General features: G+C 39.4%; 1 non-coding gene across 1 annotated transcript; it reads left to right on the forward strand.

The window, feature by feature from the left end:
* Positions 1–17,601: 17,601 nt before the first annotated feature.
* On the forward strand, positions 17,602–17,708 carry LOC112745323 (small nucleolar RNA R71). The gene has a single exon (XR_003173258.1). It is a non-coding gene; the product is annotated as a small nucleolar RNA R71 (small nucleolar RNA).
* The last annotated feature ends 2,770 nt before the right edge of the window (positions 17,709–20,478 follow it).

The raw sequence follows: 20,478 nt of genomic DNA on the forward strand, positions 1-20,478 counted from the left end.
CTAAGTTTGGTGTTCACACACCAAAACAATCTAAGGTAGAATGAAGGATTCTAAGTTTGGTGTTCCACCAAAAATCTTATCATAAAACACATTCTCACCTTCTGCATAATGCTAGCTTCAAGCAATCAGATAAACTAGTTAACCAATTTGCTACTTTCTAGTTCTATTACCTTTAGCAAAGACAGAAGGATTTCACATATGGTTAAATTGCTGCATGAGAAACATTGGCAAGGGACTAAGTTTGGTGTTCACACACCGAAATAAGTTCAAAAGCCCATAAATAAGCTTTGCATACTAACCAGTTCCCTTAAGGGCTTGAGAAGTAAGCAACTTTTGAGACTCATAGAGAAAAATGGCCAACATTTTAAGACAATCTGCATTATGACTCAAAAGGGACACAACAGAAGGAAGAATGAAAAGCTGCAACCCAACAGGTTGTATTTACACTGGATCCTTGTTGTTGTGAAATGTTTTAATTCAGGGATTCCTTTATGTCTGGCTAAAGTGTTCATTTATTTGCAAGTGGAAGTATTTGCTAAAGAATGCTGTCTGCATAATCTTGTCATCCTTCATTTGCTTCAATTTTGTTTTGTTTCCCTGCTGCTTGAATAAAATAAAATGTGTGATTGAGAAAAGTAATTGTTCAATGTCGCAAAAGTTAGAATGAAAGTTAATGGTGGTATTTGCTTGGTTCAATTGTTAGCTCATAAAATAAATGCTGTATAATGACATGTTCCTTGAAGCTTAAGCTAGTTGGCTGCTATAATCTTTCAATTAATGAAAGTCCCTTGAGAATGAATCAAAACAAAAAGAAAAAGAAAAAGAAAAGCCAAGAATTGGCAAAGAAACAAACAATAAGGCTAGACACCAATAGCTTGGACCCTAGAATACATGCCTGTGGTGTTTTTGTACTAGCATATGCTTGGACAAGTAGGTTCTGAGGAGTATTTTGAAGCTTGGCCACTTAGATCAACTGATTTGGGATTGCCAACTGAAAGTCCACAATAAAGAGCAACCTAGCTACAAAACATTTAGTGATCCAAAGAGATGTTGGGCATCAATGATCCTAGGAAGAAAATGTGAGCCATGTGTTTGTGGTGAAGAAATTTTGAGCAAAAATTAAGCCAAAAGGCTGCTGCAACATTTGCCACCAAGCCTTCAATAAGTAATAAGCTCTACGCAAAATAAAGAAGGAAAAGCTAGCAAGGGATTAAGCAAAAAGTAAAGCATTATAACAGCAACCTTAGTGAATCTTTGAGGAAACATATCTTATGTAACAGCAAGTAATAAATGAGCTATCATTGTCTGCATAAAACCCCATAAACCAAGTTCAACTATTTACTAAATAAGGACATACATACTTCTCTGTTTCATTTCATTTTCTCTTATGATAAGTGCTTGCTTGGGGACAAGCAAGTTTTAAGTTTGGTGTTGTGATGACAAGTCATCATATGTTAGCTTTTCAAGCATTTTTCACTTGTTTCATTAGGTTTTATGCACTTTCTTGCATTGTAAGTAACTAATTTGGAGTGGAAGTGCATGGTTTCATTGAATCAATCAACCACTCTTTAGTTGACACAAAATCATGAGGTTTAAACTAAAATTAATTCGGTTTTTGTATGAATCTTAAACCTTGTGAATTTGGTGATACTTTGATTGGTTGTTGATTATTTGTAGGTGAAGAAAAGAAAAAAAAAAGAAAAGCGTGGCCTAAGGAGCGTGCCCAAGGGAAACAAGAAGCGTAGCCCAAGGAGGAGAGAAGCGTGGCACATCATGAAGCAAGAGCCATAGAGCTCTTGCCAACAGCTCAAAGCTCTCCACAAGAGCTTTATTCAAGGCCAAGAAAGCAAACGAGCAAGAGCCCAAAGCTCTTGCCAAGAGCTTAGAGCTCTCATAAGGAGCGCTACTCCAAGGCCAAAAGCAAAGCAAAGGGAAAGCTCAACTCTTGCCAAGAACCGAGCGCTGCTCAATAGCAAAGGAAACAAGGCAAAACTTCAAAGCTCAGCTCTCCCCAAGAGCTTTATCGGGAGCACTCAAGGAAAAATTCAAAGCAAAAGTTTGCTAAATAAGGGCACCAAGTTTCGAACTCATGAGCAAGGGGGAGTGAGGGAGCGCTACTCTCCAAGGAATTAAGCCAAACTTGGCACAAAAGAAAGGGGCCAGCACATGCCTCACCAAGGTTTCGAACTTGAGACCTTACCAAAGACAAGGAGCAAGCTCAGCTCTTGCCAAAAGCTAAGCGCTACTCCCCTTGTGTCTTGAAGTATGATGCGCAAGTGTGACACGACTAGGGAAGCATGTCACGCACAATTTGGCACGGTCAAGGAGCTTGGTGCGCAACACACAAACAAGCACCAAGGCTCAGCTCTCCACATGAACCGAGCTGGACCCTGGGAGCAACACATGGGCTGAAATGCAATTGAAGTGGAGTAATCACACCAAAGCTCAGCTCTCCACATGAACCCAGCTTACTCCTGGAAGCAACACATTGGGTGAAAATTTAATTGAAAATCCAATTTAATTCAATTCTTCACAAAATTAAAAAGCCCATCCAAATTCTAAAATCTGAAAATAGGAATTGTAAAAATAGAAGTTAGTTTGAGTTAGAGAGACTTTTTACCTTCATTTGAGAATTTTCATTTTTACTTTCTTTTGAATTTTTACTTTGGATCTTTGAGAATTGGGAAGGAGAATTGATATCTCTTCTTCCTTGTTCTTGCTTCTGCACTCTCTACTTCTTGTCTTGGATCTTGGGTGGAGAATTGAAGAAATTCTGTTTCAATCTCACCTTGGGATCTCTTTGTTTATTTTTCGGCATAATTCTAGAAACTGTGATTTGAATCCCAATTCTATTTACTGCTTTCATCTTCAATTTCTCTTGCAATTTACTCTTTTACTTCTTTTGCAATTGTTCTTGGTTGGATTATGGAAGGAATTGAGATCTAGACTTGTTCTCTAGTCTCCTCTAACCCTGAGATCTTCAACTTCCCTTGAACTATTGCAATTGAGCTACATTTTGCTTTCTGTTGGGATTTTCAAGCAATTGTTATTTTCTGTTTAAATCTGTTGCATTTTAATTCATACTTTACTTCTCTCTTTAATGCCATTTTACTTTCTTTTGTTTAATTTCTACAAGCCCAACTCCCTAATCCCTTTATGATTCAAGCAATTTACATTTCTTGCACTTTAAGCTTCAGCTATTTACTTTTCTTGCAATCTAAGTTTCTGCAATTTACATTACTTGCTCTTTAAGATTTGGTTCTTTTAATTCTTCTGCACTTTAAATTCTTGTCAATTATCCCTCTCCCTTTAAATTTCATGCAATTTAGCTTCTGCTTGATACAAATCACTCAAATCAACACTTGTTCGCTTGATTAAATTAACCACCTAACTAAAATTGCTGAATCCTTCAATCCCTGTGGGATCGACCTCACTCATGTGAGTTATTATTACTTGATGTGACCCGGTCCACTTGCCAGTGAGTTTTGTGTTGGATCATTTTTCACACATCAGTAGAAACAAGAAATTGGAAAGGAAACAAGATGAAATCAAGAAACTATGCCTAGATCTAAGATGGATTAACCTAACCTAATTCTAGAGAGAAGAGGGAGCTTCTCTCTCTAGAAACTAACCTACATGATGCCAAAACTAAAAACAATTGCTCCCCCTTGCCCAAGCTTGAATTCCACATGAAATAGCATTAGAAATGAGTTGGATTGGGCCCAAAATGAGCTGCAAAATCCCTGGCCACGATTTCACTTTTAGTGGGCCATGTGCAGCATCGGCGCACGCGCACACATGGTGCGTGCGCGCCCCTATACATTCATGAAACTATAGAAAATTTTATATCATTTTGAAGCTCCAGATGGTAGCTTTCCAACGCAATTAGAACTGCCTCATTTGGACCTCTGTAGCTCAAGTTATGGTCGATTGAGTGCGAAGAGGTCAGGCTTGACAGCTTTACGGTTCCTTCATTTCTTCATGAGTTCTCCCACTTTGCATTCTTTTCTCCTCACTTCTTTCATAAAATACTTGCCTTATGAACCTGAAATTACTCAACAAACATATCAACGAATCGAATGGAATTAAAGTGAATTAAAATCACCAATTTTAGGGCCTAAAAAGCATGTTTTCACATTTAAGCACAAATTCAGGGGGAATTGCAAAACCATGCTATTTCATTGAATAAATGTGAGAAAAAGTGATAAAATCCCCTAAATGAAGCACAAGATAAACCAAAAAATTGGGGTTTATCAGGAGGCAAAGGTCCAACACTTGGGCGTGCCACTTGGAGTCGAAGGCGTGGCACGCCAACTAGCAACCCTGACTTAGGCGTGCCACTTGAGTCTCATGCGTGGCAAGCCAATGCTTGAAGAGGCCAAACCACTTACCGGGCGTGCCACTTGAGCTTTAAGTCGTGGCACGCCACGACCAGATAACCCTAGGTGTGCCACTTGAATGCTGGGCGTGGCATACCAGCTACTGGAACAGGGAACCATGCATGCAATACATGGGCGTGGCACGCCAGCTATGTTTTCCAAAGAGGAAAAGAAGGCTTATCATGGGCGTGGCACGCCACTTACTGGGCGTGGCAGGCCAGTATAAATTTCTAGAGAGGATGGATGAAGAGCGCACAATGGGCGTGGCACGCCAAACCCTGGGCGTGCCGCGCCAGTTCAAAATTCCAGAGAAGAGAAGCAAGAGAGAAGAGCCTGGGCATGCCACTTGAGCTCGAAGGCGTGGCACACCAGGCTAACCAATGCTTGAGAAGATCCTGGGCGTGCCACTTGGGTTTGAAGGCATGGCACGCCAGAGAGGTTAATGCAAGAGGCATGGCACGCCACTCAAACGCCAAGCACACGCCAAGCTTAAGTGTCACGTTTTTTGAGTTTTCCTTTTCCCTCCAACTGTAATTTTTTTTTTCTCTTTTGTATTTTCTTAATTCTAGTAATAGGAGTAGTATAAATAACCCCTAGAAGTATTGAAAAGGGGTTAGCTTTTAGGATTGGAAAGTTTTAGTTTTACTTTTACACTTCACTTCATCTCTTCCGTCTCTTGTACTTTTCTCTATGCTATGAGTGGCTAAACCCACTCTCATTGGGAGAGAGAGCTCTGTTGTACTTGATGGATTAATGATAGTAAATTTCTTCTTCTCTTCATCTTCTTTTTGATTTGCTAGAAGGAATTTTGTTCCTCATGCTAGTGTTCAATCATCTTGGGAAAGAGGTTGAATACAAAATGGGTTTCATGGGAACCTTGGAAAAGGAAACATGAAAACATGCTTGAAATCCCTTCTCACAATTGAGTAGATCTAGATTTTGGGATTGGATATGGTGACATATAATCCACCCACTATTTAGATCTATGAGAATGTGTGGTATAATCAGGGACCAAGCATATCTCTCTTCATAAGCAATTAGACCAAGGAATTGGTTGATTATCAAGATTTGAGATATTGAATCACCAAGGAATTGGGGTTCAATCAATCATGATTGCCAAGAGGTCAATGAGTTGCATGATTGAAGATGAGATGAGCTGAATTTAATCCAAAGAGAGCAACATCTCCTAATCCCAATGAATTTCCCCTATTCTTATCTTCCATATTCTTTATAGCTTTCTTTACATTGTGTTATTCCTCATACCCATTTATAATTCAGTCATTTATGTTCAAGCACTTTACATTCCTGCCATTTACTTTTCTGCACTTTATTGCTTCTCTTTACTTTTAAGTCATTTAGAATTCTGCAATCACAATCTATATTGCTCAGCTTGACTAATTCACCCATTGACTAACATTGCTCAAATCTACCAATCTCTGTGGATTCGACCCCACTCCTAGTGGGTTATTACTTGATGATATTTTGGTGCATTTGCCAAAAGAATGGATTCATTATTTTATATGGGAGTGAATTCCAGTCATCTGTGCCTATTTGGGATAATTGAAGCCCTAGGCTTTTGATATTGAGACTGACCACCTTGATATCGATTGTTTGGTGTAGACAGAAACCTTAATGGCCACTCACGGACGAGGTCGAGCGTATTCACGATAGAGTAGGAATGTGCAACCGACGGACAACCATGCCAAATTCATGGAGGCCATGGCAAAACCTTGCGAATACTATGGAGGCTAATGCTGCTGCTACTCTGCAAGCTGTGCAGAGGTTAGGCCAACCGGCCAGAAATGGAAATGGAAATGGCGAAGGAAATGTAAATGACAATGCTGAGGGAAACGACAATAACTTGGGAGGTGTTTCTACGACCTTGGCGACTTTTCTCAAGGTTTATCCGCCAATTTTCAGAGGATCAACCAATCCTACCGAAGCAGACAACTGGTTTCAGGCCATGGAGCACGCACTACAAGCTCAGCACGTCCTGAAAAACCAATATGTGGAGTTTGTCGCTTATCAGCTTGCAGGGGAGGCTCAGCACTAGTGGCAAGCAGAGTGCCGCTTGCTCTAGCTTCAAAATGCTGATGTTCCTTAAGACGTATTCCAGACGGCCTTCTACAAGAAATACTTTCCTGAGTCTGCAAGGAATACAAAGGAGATAGAACTTATGCAGCTGAAGCAAGGTTCCTTGTCTGTGGCGGACTACACAAGCAAGTTTGAGGAGCTTTGTAGGTTTTCTAGGGTTTGTCAGGGTGCCCCAAAAATCTATGAAAATTGGAAGTGTATCAAGTACCAAAGAGGCTTGAAGGACAACATTATGACTGCTGTGTGTCTCCAATGGAGATTCATACTTTTTCTAACTTGGTGAATAAGGCGAGAGTGGTTGAAGAGTATGCAAAAATGGTAGCTTTGTCCAAGGAAACTCACAGAGGGAGTTCTAGTCGGGGACGTGGCAAGTATTTTTATCTGCGCCTCAAGGACAAGGGGGCTGATGAGCGGATAATTTATACGCTTTTTGGCATTGTTTTTAGTATGTTTTTAGTATATTTTAGTTAGTTTTCATTATGTTTTTATTAGTTTTTAAATAAAAATCACATTTCTGGACTTTACTATGAGTTTGTATATTTTTCTGTGATTTCAGGTATTTTCTGGCTAAAATTGAGGGACCTGAGCAAAAATCTGATTCAGAGGCTGAAAAAGGACTGCAGATGCTGTTGGATTCTGACCTCCCTACACTCGAAGTGAATTTTCTGGAGCTACAGAAGCCTAATTGGCACGCTCGCAATTGCGTTGGAAAGTAGACATCCTGGGCTTTCCAGCAATAAATAATAGTTTATACTTTGCCCGAGATTTGATGGCCCAAACTGGCGTTCTAAGTTAGCATGGAAATTCTGGCGTCAAAACGCCAGAACTGGCATGAAAGCTGGAGTTAAACGCCCAAACTGGCACAAAAGCTGGCGTTTAACTCCAAGAAAGGTCTCTAGATGTGAAAGCTTCAATGCTCAGCCCAAGCACACACCAAGTGGGCCCCGGAAGTGGATTTCTACACTAACTATTCTAGCTTACTCATTTTCTGTAACCCTAGGTCACTAGTTTATTATAAAAACTACTTTTAGTGATTCATCTGGTACCTCATGACACTTTACATATTTTATATTGTATTTTTGATGGCATGAGTCTCTAAACCCCATGGTTGGGGGTGAGGAGCTCTGCTGTGTCTCGATGAATTAATGCAATTACTACTGTTTTCCATTCTATCACGCTTGTTTCTATTCTAAGATATTCACTCGCACTTCAACTTGATGAATGTGATGATCTGTGACACTCATCATTATTCTCACCTATGAATGCGTGCCTGACAACCACCTCCGTTCTATCTGCAATAGCTTGAGTGCATATCTCTTACGTTTCTAATCTAAGATTAGAACCTTCGTGGTATAGGCTAGAATTATTGGCAGCCATTCCTGAGATCCGGAAAGTCTAAACCTTGTATGTGGTATTCTGAGTAGGATCTTGGAAGGGATGACTATGACGAGCTTCAAACTCACGAGTGCTGGGCGTAGTGACAGACGCAAAAGGTCCTATTCCAACATAAGTGAGAACCGACAGATGATTAGCCGTGCGGTGATAGCACATTTGGACCATTTTCACTGAGAGGATGGATGGTAGCCATTGATAATGGTGATCTACTAACATACAGCTTGCCATGGAAGGAACCTTGCGTGCATGAAGAAGAAGACAGTAGGAAAGCAGAAATTCAGAAGACAGAGCATCTCCAAAACCTCAACCTATTCTCCATTACTGCATAACAAGTATTTATTTCATGTTCTTTTACTTTTTACAATTAAATCTAAGAATTATTGATATCCTAACTAAGAGTTACAAGATAACCATAGCTTGCTTCAAGCCGACAATCTCTGTGGGATCGACCCTTACTCACGTAAGGTATTACTTGGACGACCCAGTGCACTTGCTGGTTAGTTGTGCAGAATTGCAAAAGTGTGATTGTGATTTCGTGCACCAAGTTTTTGGCGCCGTTGCCGGGGATTGTTCGAGTTTGGACAACTGACGGTTTATCTTGTTGCTTAGATTAGGAATAATTTATTTTTGTTGGTTTAGAGTCACTAAATTTGAGTCTTTTTATTTGAGTTAGTTTCATATTTTAAGTTTGCTGTCAATTGCATGCTTTTATTTTCTTTTAATTTTTCAATTTTGCATGTTCTTAGTTCTTTCTTGATCTTTAAAAATTCTAAGTTTGGTGTCTTCTTTGTGTTTTCCATCAAATTTTCGAAAATTTGTGTTTGATTTTCTAAAAATTTTAAGTTTGGTGTCTCTTGTGCTTTTATTTACTTAAAAAATTTTTCAAAAATTTGTTCTTGGTGTTCATCTTGATCTTCAAAGTGTTCTTGGTGTTCATCTTGACATTCAAAGTTTTCTTGTTTATTCTCTTTGTTTTGATCTAAAATTTCTAAGTTTAGTGTCATTTTGTTGTTTTTCTCTTTCCTCATTAATATTCAAAAATAAAAAAAAATATCTTTTCCTTATTTTACTCATAAATTTCGAAATTTTGCATTAAAATTAGTCAAAGATTTTCAAAATCATATTTTTTTTTTAGTCAAGTCAAAATTCTAATTTCAAAAATTGATCTTTTCAAATATTTTTCAAAAATCAAATCTTTTTAATTTCTTCAATCATATCTTTTCAATCATATCTTTTTTTTATAAATTGCAATCATATCTTCTCAATCATATCTTTTTCAAAATAATTTTCAATCATATCTTTCTGATTGCTAATTCCAAAATCTTTTTAATTAATTAATTAATTTAGTTTTCAATTTGCATTTATTTCATTTTCTTTTAATTTTCAAAACTTTTATTTTATCTTCCATTTATTTTGTTTTATTTTATTCGATTACTTTTAATTAAATAAAATTAAAAAAAAATTATTTGCAATTCATATCAATTTCCTTTCCTCCATCATGGACATAAGTGGAAATGAACAGTCCAAAAGGACTCTGGGGTCATATGCTAACCCCGTTACAGCTGCATATGGGAGTAGCATCTGTATACCTCCCATCAAAGCAAGCAGTTTTAAGCTAAATCCTCAGCTTATTATCATGGTGCAGTAAAATTGCCAGTATTCCGGTCTTCCACAGGAAGAACCTACTGAGTTTCTGGCACAGTTCTTAGAAATTGCTGACACAGTACGTGATAAAGAAGTGGATCAGAATGTCTACATATTATTACTGCTTCCATTTGCTGTAAAAGATTGATGCACGGAAACTTGTCTCTTAACAAATCTCCCTCGGCAAGTATACCGAATTGTCGTCAAGTAAAAACTCACAATAGAGTGAGGTCGAATCCCACAGGGATTGATTGGTCAAGCAACTTTAATTGGAGGAATGTTCTAGTTGAACTAAGCAGAATTTGGTTTGAGAGTTGCAGGAAATTAAATGGCGGGAAAGTAAATAGCAGAAAATATAAATGCTGGAAATAAAGAGCTGAAAATAGATGACGGAAAATAAATTGCAGAATCTTAAATGGGAATGGGGAAGATGATCATAGAAGTAATTGGCAGAAATTAAAGAGAATGGGTAAGATCAAAAATGGGGAGTTCATTGGACTTAGGAGATGTTGCATCCTCTGGATCAAGTTCATTTTCATCTCTTCCTCAATCAATGCATTCATTGATCTCCTTGGCAATCTTAAGTGATTGAATTCCAATTCCTTGGTAATTCAATCTCTCAAATCTTGATCAATAGCCAATTCCTTGGTCCAATTGCTCATGAGAAGAGATGAGGTATGGTCACTGATTATACCATATGTATTTCCAAATCAAAGTGTTGGTAGGATTATATGTCACTATATCCATTCAAACCCCAATTTGGTCCAACATGAGAAATCATTTCTAGCATGATCTCTTCATTCCTCTTCCAAGATTCCGAAGAGATCCAAGTATGAATAGCTTCTTTTCCAAGATAACTACTCAATTGGATGAAGATTGAAAGCTTTCTAGTAAAATCAAGGGAAAAGAAAGAAGAAGAATAATGAAAACAATTATTGATCCATCAAATTACAACAGAGCTCCATAACCCAATGAAAGGGGTTTAGTTGTTCATAGCTCTGGGAATGGAAAACAAAGATGGAGAATGCATTCTGAAAAATTAAACTAGAAGTTGCAGAGAAAGTAAAAAATACAGAGTGTAATTCTAATAATGCCAAAAGCTCATTTCTAGTTCAAAGTTCTCCCTATTTATACTATTCTTCTGATCTTCTAGTTCCTTCTTCAAGTCTTGGATATGGGCCTTTGGATCTTGAGTTGAAGCAGTTATCTTCTTCAGTGGGCTCAGCTTTGCTTGCAGAGAAAGTGTGCAGTAGGTATGGACTTTAGCTTAGGGCATTAGTGGTGTTTACGTTAAGTGAAACTGTGGGGTCGAGAACGTTAGTGACAATTACCTTTTTCACTAACGTTCTTAACCCAAAAAATGGTCCACGTTAACTTCAACGTTAGTGGCACTAACGTGACCACTAACGTTGCTTCTTGGCTCTTCGCAAACGTTACTGGGGTTTACCTTTTCCAATAACGTTGAGAGTACCCCTTTCTCCCTACGTTAGAGTTCACGTTAGTATAGTTAACGTGGCCTTTAACGTAGGCTTGCTAAATCTTCGAGAGTGTTAGTGACACTTACCTTTGTCACTAACGCTTCAAAACGCCCCTACTTCCCATGTTAGAGTTCATGTTAACTAGGTTAACGTGACTTCTAACGTGGTATTGATAGCCATCTCCAACTTTAGTGACAAAGGTGAGTGTCACTAACGTTGGCTCATCATCCCTCTTCTCCACGTTAGCTTCCACGTTAATGTAATTAACGTGGCAACTAACGTGGCTCATAGTGGCTTAATCCAACATTAGTGACAAAGGTGAGTGTCACTAACGTTGGTGATTCCTTGCTCCCTCCACGTTAGAGTCCACGTTAACTAGGTTAACGTGACTCTTAACGTTGCAAATATGAGCTTAGTCCAACGTTAGTGACAAAGGTGAGTGTCACTAACGTTGGCGTTATCTTCCTCATCCACGTTAGAGTTCACGTTAACTGAATTAATGTGACTCTTAACGTGGCGAGCTGCCACTTTGGAACGTTAGTGGCACTTACTTTTACCACTAACGTTGTAGTTCTACTTCTCTTCCACGTTAGCTTCCACGTTAACATAGTTAACGTGGCAACTAACGTGGGCTATGATGGCTCACGAAGGCATTAATGGCGATCACTTTTCTCATTAACGTTGCAAGCTAGCCTCCATTCCACGTTAGTGGTCACGTTAGCTAGACTAACGTGGCTACTAACGTGGTTCTTCTTTGCTTCCTTTGTCCTGAAATCAAGCAATAAAGTTCATCAAAGCTCTAATCCAAGTTATGAGACATGCATTATTCAATTTTGTCATTTAATTCATGCATAATTCTCATGAAATCATGTAAAATTCACAATGTTTGCTTGAATCAAGATGTAAGTGATTATTTACCCAAAACTTGCTTATTTCCTAAGAAAATGCATGAAACTACCCTAAAACCATAAAGAAAAGGTAAGTGAAACTGGCCAAAATGCCCTGGCATCACAACACCAAACTTAAAGCTTGCTTGTCCCTAAGCAAGTACTGGAACAAGAGAATGATGAATGAACTGACAAGATGAATGAATCATTCTTGTGGAAGTCATGTCCTTGGTTTTATGGGGTTTCATGCATAGCAACTTAGGTTCATTCTTTTACTGTCTTTCAGACCTTTATCATGCCTTGGAATACTTACTTGATGGCACTCTTTGAGACTGTTATTTATTGATCCCTTTGTCTTTCCAAGGTTTATTGCATCCTTAGGCTAAGTGTTCTGTGAGAGGGAGACTCTTTAAGATAAGTTTTCAGCCAACACTCCCGAACCAGTTGGTTCAAGGTGCTAGGTGTTGAAACACCCCTAAGAACTTACTCCCTCAAGTCTCTCTCCCTCATACATGCACACCACAGGCACATGGTTTGTTATTTTCTTTCCTTAAGGTCTTGGTGTCTAGCACCTCTTTGGGTTACTAAATGTTCTGTAGTAAGGTTGCTCTTGATTGTGGATTTTCAGTTGATAATCCCGGGTTAGTCAACCCAAGTTCCCAAGTGATGAAGCACTCCTAAGAACTTATTCATCCAAGCAGATCCTTGGTACAAGAGCACCACAGACACATCCCTTAAGGTTCAAGCCCTTGGTGCCTAGCCTTATTCTTTATTACCTTTCTTTCTTTTTCAACTCTTAGTGTTCTTTTCCTTTTTCTTACTGGGATCTTATTATTTAGCTAGTCTCATGGGGTGTGTTTCAAGCATATGATTCAGGACAGATAGTTGCCTTCCCACCTTGTTGGTGAACCAACTTAGCTAAGTGATTACTACACCACAAATTTAAGGACTTACTCCACAAATTGAACTCCACTCTGGTCTTTCATAACATCTCTTTTTATTTAGCTTAAAAGGACAAACATACAATAAGCAAGATGCAGATGAAGATAGGTAACTTGAACCAGCACACATATGAAAAAGGCAAGAAAAGCACTAAAGACAGCATTGAAAAACCTAAACTACCATGGAAGCATGTTTTATTTCATACATGATTTTCCTTATTTAATACTTGAAAAAGATGGGACAATGAGGGAACTCCACCACCTTTTACTCATGAGGTTGTTCGCGCTCTCCTTCTTGTTTGTCCTCTTTGAATTTTTCTTGAGTGCTTGCACTCCCACTTCCCTTGCTTTTTCCAATCAACTTTCTCCAGAAGCCAGCATCTTCCATCTTCTTTTTCAATGTTTTCTTCTGCTGTTTCACCTTCCTTTCCTCTTCTTCTGTGAGATCTTTTTGGACCTCATCATACCTAGGGATTGCAGAGTGTAGATTATGCATATGGCCATACATATAGTTCAACTTGGCTTGAGTGTTTATGTTGAACTCCTCCCTATATAGTTGCCATCCTTCATTAAGTATGCTGAACTCATTGAATGCCTTTGTCTGAGCTAGCTGACGTTGGTTGAGTTTTTGAAGGCGTTTATCTTGATGCTCTTGCCTTTCAGTCACTTGATTGATGGCTTGAGTAAGCTGGGAGTAGTGTTCCATTTGCTGTTTCTGCCACTCCCCTTGTTGATTCATCCAATTAGAAAGAAGTTCTTCTTGATGATCCATCCTTTGGGATTGAATGTGTAGTTGTTGCTCTTGCCCTTCCATATATCTCCTTGCCAAGTCCTCAATGGCTCCTTGAATGTGGCCCAGATTTATATTGGTTGGATCATAGTGCTCTTCTTGCTGGTATTCTTCCGGATGAGGTTCTTTTTGTGATGTTCTTTTCCCTATTTGAGGCCTTCTTTGTTGTTGGGCAGGTGCCACATAAGTTATTCACTGTAACGTGACTGACCTTCCAGGGTTTACCCAACTTGGATTGTTGTCCTCGAAGACTACCTTGGCTTTCGTACACAGTCTAAGAATGGTGCTGGGGTACCAAAGTCTAGTACCTGGATCAATCTTCTCGACTGACTCTTGAATCCCCTCAGCTATAATTTCGTGCACATTGATGCCTCCACCCTTTATTAAGCAATGTACCATAGTAGCTCGAGTAGTGTTAACCTCCGAATTGTTTGCAGCTAGGAGGATAGATCTCCTCACGAGCTCAAACCATCCCTTGGCTTCCGGGATGAGGTCTCCTCTCCTGATGAACCGAAGTCTTCTATCCGGATACCTTTCCTAGTCAGATCCTATAACACACATATCATTCACAATTTCTTCAAGTTCATCATTGTCGGGGCCATTACTTATTCTCACATGATAACTGGGCTCATCAAAATGTGGCGATTTCAGCTGAAGAACCCTCGTTATGGCATTGGGGCTGAAGTCCACCTCTGTTTCTCTCACATAACTTTTGAAGGTGGGGGCCTTAGTTTTGTCTTCTCTGACCACATTTGCATAGAATTCTTTGATGAGGTTTTGCATTTATCTTTGCTTCTGGATTCGTGAGCCTTTGCCAACCCCTTTGTTCAATCTTCTCTCGAATCTGTGGGCATTCATCCTCATTGAACTGGAATGTTAACTCAGGCAATATCTTTTTGAGCTTTATCCGTTCAAATTCAAGTTCATGGAATGCAGTTTTGAATTTCCCTTCATCAAAAGGGCTGCCCTCAACTAGTTCCTTTCTCTTTTGCCTCTTGGAGCTCGATGATGCCATGAGTAAGAGTTGATGTGTGAAAGTGTTGAGGGGTTGTGGATAAATGGTGGAATTCGGTTGGGTTTGGATAGGGTGAGATGAAGGGATTTGGATTTCGAAGGTGTGAAGTTTAAAGAATGGGAATTGGAATGTGAAGGGGAGTACGGACTAGGAATCACTTATACAGGAAAGTGATGAGTGAATGAAAGGTGTGGATTGATGGGGTGGTTGTGTGATGGACGGATGGGGTTTAGCAATGGATGAGCACAAGGATCATCAACTTTATGATGGGGTAGGTTCAGTTTCCAAGCTTGTTCTTCTTCCAATGTTGCATGACAACAATTCCCAATGCAATCCCCTTGAAGACACATGTATAGTCCTCTCTTTTTGTGGGGGCCGAATCCTCCTTCAATTGTCCCATCAATTCTCCTACAAAATAAAAGAAATATGATTAATAAAATTGTGGAAAGTGGTGGCAAAATTTAAAAAAAAAAAGAAGAGAAAGAGTAACTACTTTTTAAAATTTTTGTTTCTAGTTACTAATTGCTATTCATGAGTGCAAACCAACTAACCAACTAAATGTCCATGTATGCAACATTGGTGACACCAAACTTCGTTTGTGGCACTGTGGTGTAAGAAGATTTGTTCAAGGTGCTAAGAGTGACATTCTCTGAGTTGCATTCATGTTCTCTTAGTGTTCCTTGAACACCAAACTTGTTCTTCACTATATGTTGCATTCAAGGATATGTCAAAGTTAATTTGAATTTCATGAACCTTGTTTTATTAACTACTTTAAAAGCATGTAAAACATGGGTTGCCTCCCATGAAGCGCTTCTTTAGCATCACTAGCTTGATGTTCTGCCTTTTGTCAGGGTGGCTGGTAGTGCTTCAGATCTTCTCCTCTTGCAGTAAACCTATATCCATTGGCTTCAACAAAGATCTCTACATGTTCTAGGGAGAGAACTTTGTTGATGGTGAAAACCTTGGGTAGCTGAGATGGGATGGTGGGGAGATGAGGTGGAATATTTGGGAAGTAAGCTGAGATCACTTTATCCCCTGGAGAGAAATCTTCTGTAGGGATCTTCTTGTTACCCCATCTCCTTGGTGCCTTCTTCTTTGTTTCTTTTGCTATTATGCTGCTCTTTGTGGTCTCTTTTTCTAGGGAGATTTTGTTGCTGGTCTCATATGATTCTGGTGGTTTTGGCTCTACTTGAGTTTCTTTTAGCTGTGACACCTTCTGGCTATTTTGCTTATCAACCAAGGGGATTCCCAGGTGTACATTTTGTACTTCAGTGCTTGTTTCTTCCAGCAGTGATTTGTTGTGATTTTTCCTTGGTTCCTTATTTTCCTGGTCTGCTTCTTGTGAGGGTTTGAAGACATTGAATGCGAATTGTTCATCATGTATCCTCAGTATTAGCTCTCCTCGCTCCACATCTATGAGTGCTCTGGCTGTAGCTAGGAATGGTCTTCCCAATATGATTGGGTGGATGGGACTCTCTTCCATTTCCAATATAACAAAATCTGTGGGGAGGAAATAGTTCCCCACTTTTACCAACACATTTTCAACCACTCCCACTGCTTGTTTTTGAATTTTGTCAGCCAGCCTGATGACTACGTCTGTGGGCATTAGCTCATTGATCTGCAGCTTCTTCATTAGAGATAGAGGCATTAAGTTGATGCTTGCTCCCAGGTCACAGAGTCCCTTATCAATCAGTATTTCTCCTATGGCACAGGGGATGTGAAAACTCCCTGGGTCCTTCCTTTTTGTAGGCAACTCTGTTTGAATGAGAGCACTGCACTCCTTATTCATCACTATTGTTTGTCCTCCCTTGAGTGAGCCTTTCCTGGTTAGCAGCTCCTTCATATACTTAATGTATGAGGGCATTTGTTGGAGGGCCTTGATGAATGGTATGTTTACATAGAGAGATACAAACATGTCAAGAAACCATGAGTATATTCTCTTCTCTACACCACCATTGAGTATTTGGGGAAAGGATGCATAGAGTCTCAGCAGCTCCTTCTGCGTGATTGTGGTTTCTTGATGATTCTCTTCCTGCTTTCCTGCTGATGTATCTTCAGGTTGTTCTAATGGTTTGTTCGGCTCTTCCTCAGTCTCCGTATCACTTATAGTAACCATCTTACAATCTTCCCATCTGACCTTCTTTGCTTCACCTCTCGGATTTTTCTCTGTGTCACTTGGGAAGCTATCAGTAGGTTTGGGGATCTTCTAAGAAAGGTATCCCACTTGAAACTCCAGCCTCTTGATGATGTCTCCTTGGTTCTTGATATTGGCTCGCACCTCCTCCTTGAACACCTTGTTATCTTGGATTTCCTTACATATGCCCTCAAGTAGAGTCTCAATCCTTGATAGTCTTTCTTCCAATGATGGAGAGTTGAGATTGGAAGGATGAGAAGGGCCATTTTGACTTTGGTATGGATGTTGAGAGGTGTTGTTAGGTGGGTATTGATATGACCTCTGTGTGGAGTGTTGGTGAGCTGCATTGTTGTTGGGGTTGTGGCGTCTCTAATCTTGGCCTTGATCCTGTTGGTTTTCGCACCCAAAGTTTGGGTGGTTCCTCCAACTGGGATTATATGTTTTGGAGTATGGGTCATGGTGCTACCTAGGTGAATTTCCAATGTAGTTGGCTTGTTCCTGATCACCCTCTACTTCTTCATTCACTCCTTCTTGAGCTGCTGCTGAGGTGGTGATTGCTGCCACTTGATTCCTCTCCATCTTTTTGGTAAGGTCAGCCAACTGCTAGGTAATAAGCTTGTTTTGAGCTAGCAGTGCATCCACATTGTTCAGCTCCATCACTCCTCTAGTGTTGCCTCTTTCAGAAGCATAGAAGTAGTCATTTTCTGCTACAGTCTCAATGACATCTATGGCTTCTTCAATGGTCTTCTTCTTGTTCAGAGATCCCCCGGATGAGTGGTCTACTGCCTTCTTTGATTCATACGAAAGGCCTTCATAGAAAATGTGCAACTACACCCATTCATTGAACATATCTGGCGGGCATCTTCTTGTCAGGTCCTTAAACCTCTCCCATGCTTCATATAGAGTCTCACCATCTTGCTGCCTGAAGGTTTGTACCTCAGCTCTCAACCTGTTAATTCGTTGAGAAGGATAGAATCTTGCCAAGAATTTGTTCACCACGTCTTCCCAGGTTGCTAAACTCTCCTTTGGAAAGGATTCCAGCCATTTAGATGCTTTGTCCTTGAGTGAGAAGGGAAACAGAAGTAGTCTATAGGTGTTAGGGTGAACACTATTAGACTTCACAGTATTGTATATCCTCAGGAAGGTGGTTAGATGTTGATTGGGGTCTTCTTGGACACTTCTTCCGAATGAACAATTGTTCTGAACAAGGGTGATGAGATGTGGCTTTAGTTCAAAGTTGTTGGCATATATGGTTGGCCTTTGGATGCTACTTCCACAGTTTTCTGGATTTGGGTTGATGTAAGAACCCAGAACTCTTCTCTCTTGTCCAGCCTGATGCGCTGGACCTTCTCTGCCATGGTTGTGAGCCTCTTTTTCATGATGGTTCTCCATATTCTCATCCATGTCTGGTGCAAAGTACTCCTCCTCTTCCTCAGCACCAACTACTCTCTTCCCTCTTGCTTCCCTCCTTAATCTAAGGAAGGTCCTCTCAGGTTCAGAATCAAAGGAAGTTGAAGCCCTGCTTCTTCTACCTGTCATACACCCAATATGGCACAAGCAAGAAAGATAGATGCAGACAATATTTTCTGTAGAAATGCTGTTACTGTGAGTGATGCAATATATCAAATAGTTAGTGGGTCAGTGAACCAAATATTAAAACAAAACGCAGGTAACACCACTAATGGGTGAAAGGTAAAGGGAAAGAAATAACTAAAACTGAAAGTAAATTACTCAGACGAAACTAAATCAAACAAAAGGAAAATGCTCAATCTAGTTATCCACCAATTTAATCATTGTTGATACAAAATCAATCCCCGGCAACGGCGCCATAAACTTGATGCACGGAAACTTGTCTCTTAACAAATCTCCCTCGGCAAGTATACCGAATTGTCATCAAGTAAAAACTCACAATAGAGTGAGGTCGAATCCCGCAGGGATTGATTGGTCAAGCAACTTTAATTGGAGGAATGTTCCAGTTGAGCTAAGCAGAATTTGGTTTGAGAGTTGCAAGAAATTAAATGGCAGGAAAGTAAATAGCAGAAAATGTAAATGCTGGAAATAAAGAGCTGAAAATAGATGACGGAAAATAAATTGTAGAATCTTAAATGGGAATGGGGAAGATGATTGATGCTGGCAGAAATTGGCGAGTTAAGAATGATTATAAAATATGCGTTGCAAGTATAGTTCTCAACCAACCAGAAATCCGCTTTTCAATTTAGAAGGGTGTCACAGAAATTAAAATTAAAATACTGGGAGTATGAATCCCAGGTCGTCTCCCAATGAGTTACAGAAAAGTGTGCTATTTTATTAATCAGATGTTTTTAAAAAGATTTGAGTTGAATGACAGAAAATTAAATTAGAGAATTTATATAAATTTAAATAAAAGCCTTGATTGGGAGTTGATTAGCTGGAAGCCCTATTCTTGTTGCAGTACTCTCAAGATTAATTGATAATTGGGGGTTATTATGTTTAGTTGTCCCTTACTAAGTAAGGGAAAGTTAAACAAGTTGGAATGCTGTTCTATCCACAAGTTCCAATCCGCTCTTGGGAGGATTGGTGTGAGTGACTAGAGAACAATCCAACAATAAACCTAATTACAATCTTTCTCTTGAGCATCCTAACTCAAGGGTTTCTTTCAATCAACTCCCCATCAAGTTAGGGAACTACTCGCTCATTGTAAATGAAGAATTCATAACATAAGAAAGGGAATTAAAGAAAGACATGATAAATAATGATCAAAAGATTAATTAAAAATAAAAGTAATTCTTGTATTAATAAATTCTAAAATAATCCGATAGTAAAATTAAGTAAATTAAGGAATATGGAAGGGTAAGAGACAAGTAAAGAGAACGAACTAGAATGTCAAAATCTTGATGAGGCAATAACTCTTCTCAATATCCCAATGCAAAACAATGAACATAACAAATCCTAAAAACTATGAATGTGTAGAGAGAAAACCTAGAGGAGAAAAAAAACTAGATCTAAAAACTAAAACTATGCGGAACGAATGTTGTTGTTGGTTTCTGCATGTTCTCTGGCTCTAGTCTGCTTTTCTAGGCCGAAAACTGGGTCAAAATAAGGCCCGAAATCGCCCCCAGTGATTCTGCAGATTATGCAGATCGCGCATGTCACGCGGTTGCGTCATCCATGCGGCCGCGTCATTCGGCTTTCTGTTTTTCCACGCGGTCGCATCATCCATGCGGCCGCGTCGCTTGTGCTATTCCATGCCGCGCGGTCGCGTCATCCATGCTGCCGCGTCACTGCGATTTCCTTTCTTTCACGCGGTCGGGTCATCCATGCGGTCGCGTCACTTCTCGCTGGTCATCTCCTCAATTTCTTGTGTTCCTTCCATTTTTGCAAGCTTCCTTTCCAATCTCCAACTCATTCATGCCCTATAAAGCCTGAAACACTTAACACACAGATCACGGCATCGAATGGAATAAAAGATAAATAAAATACATAATTAAAAGTCTCTAGGAAGCAAGTTTTCAATCATGCAATAACTTTAGGAAGGAATTATAAATGCATGCTTATTTAACGAATAAGTAGGTAAAGATCATGATAAAAGCACACAATTAAACACAATATAAACCATAAAATAGTGGTTTATCAACCTCCCTACACTTAAACATTAGCATGTCCTCATGCTTAGTTGAAGGAGATAAAATGAATGAGTAAGAACATGTAAAACCTATGAAATGCAATGCAACCTATATATATG

The sequence above is a fragment of the Arachis hypogaea genome, chromosome 14 (genome assembly GCF_003086295.3).
Source record: "Arachis hypogaea cultivar Tifrunner chromosome 14, arahy.Tifrunner.gnm2.J5K5, whole genome shotgun sequence".
In the NCBI taxonomy this organism is placed as follows: domain Eukaryota; kingdom Viridiplantae; phylum Streptophyta; class Magnoliopsida; order Fabales; family Fabaceae; genus Arachis; species Arachis hypogaea.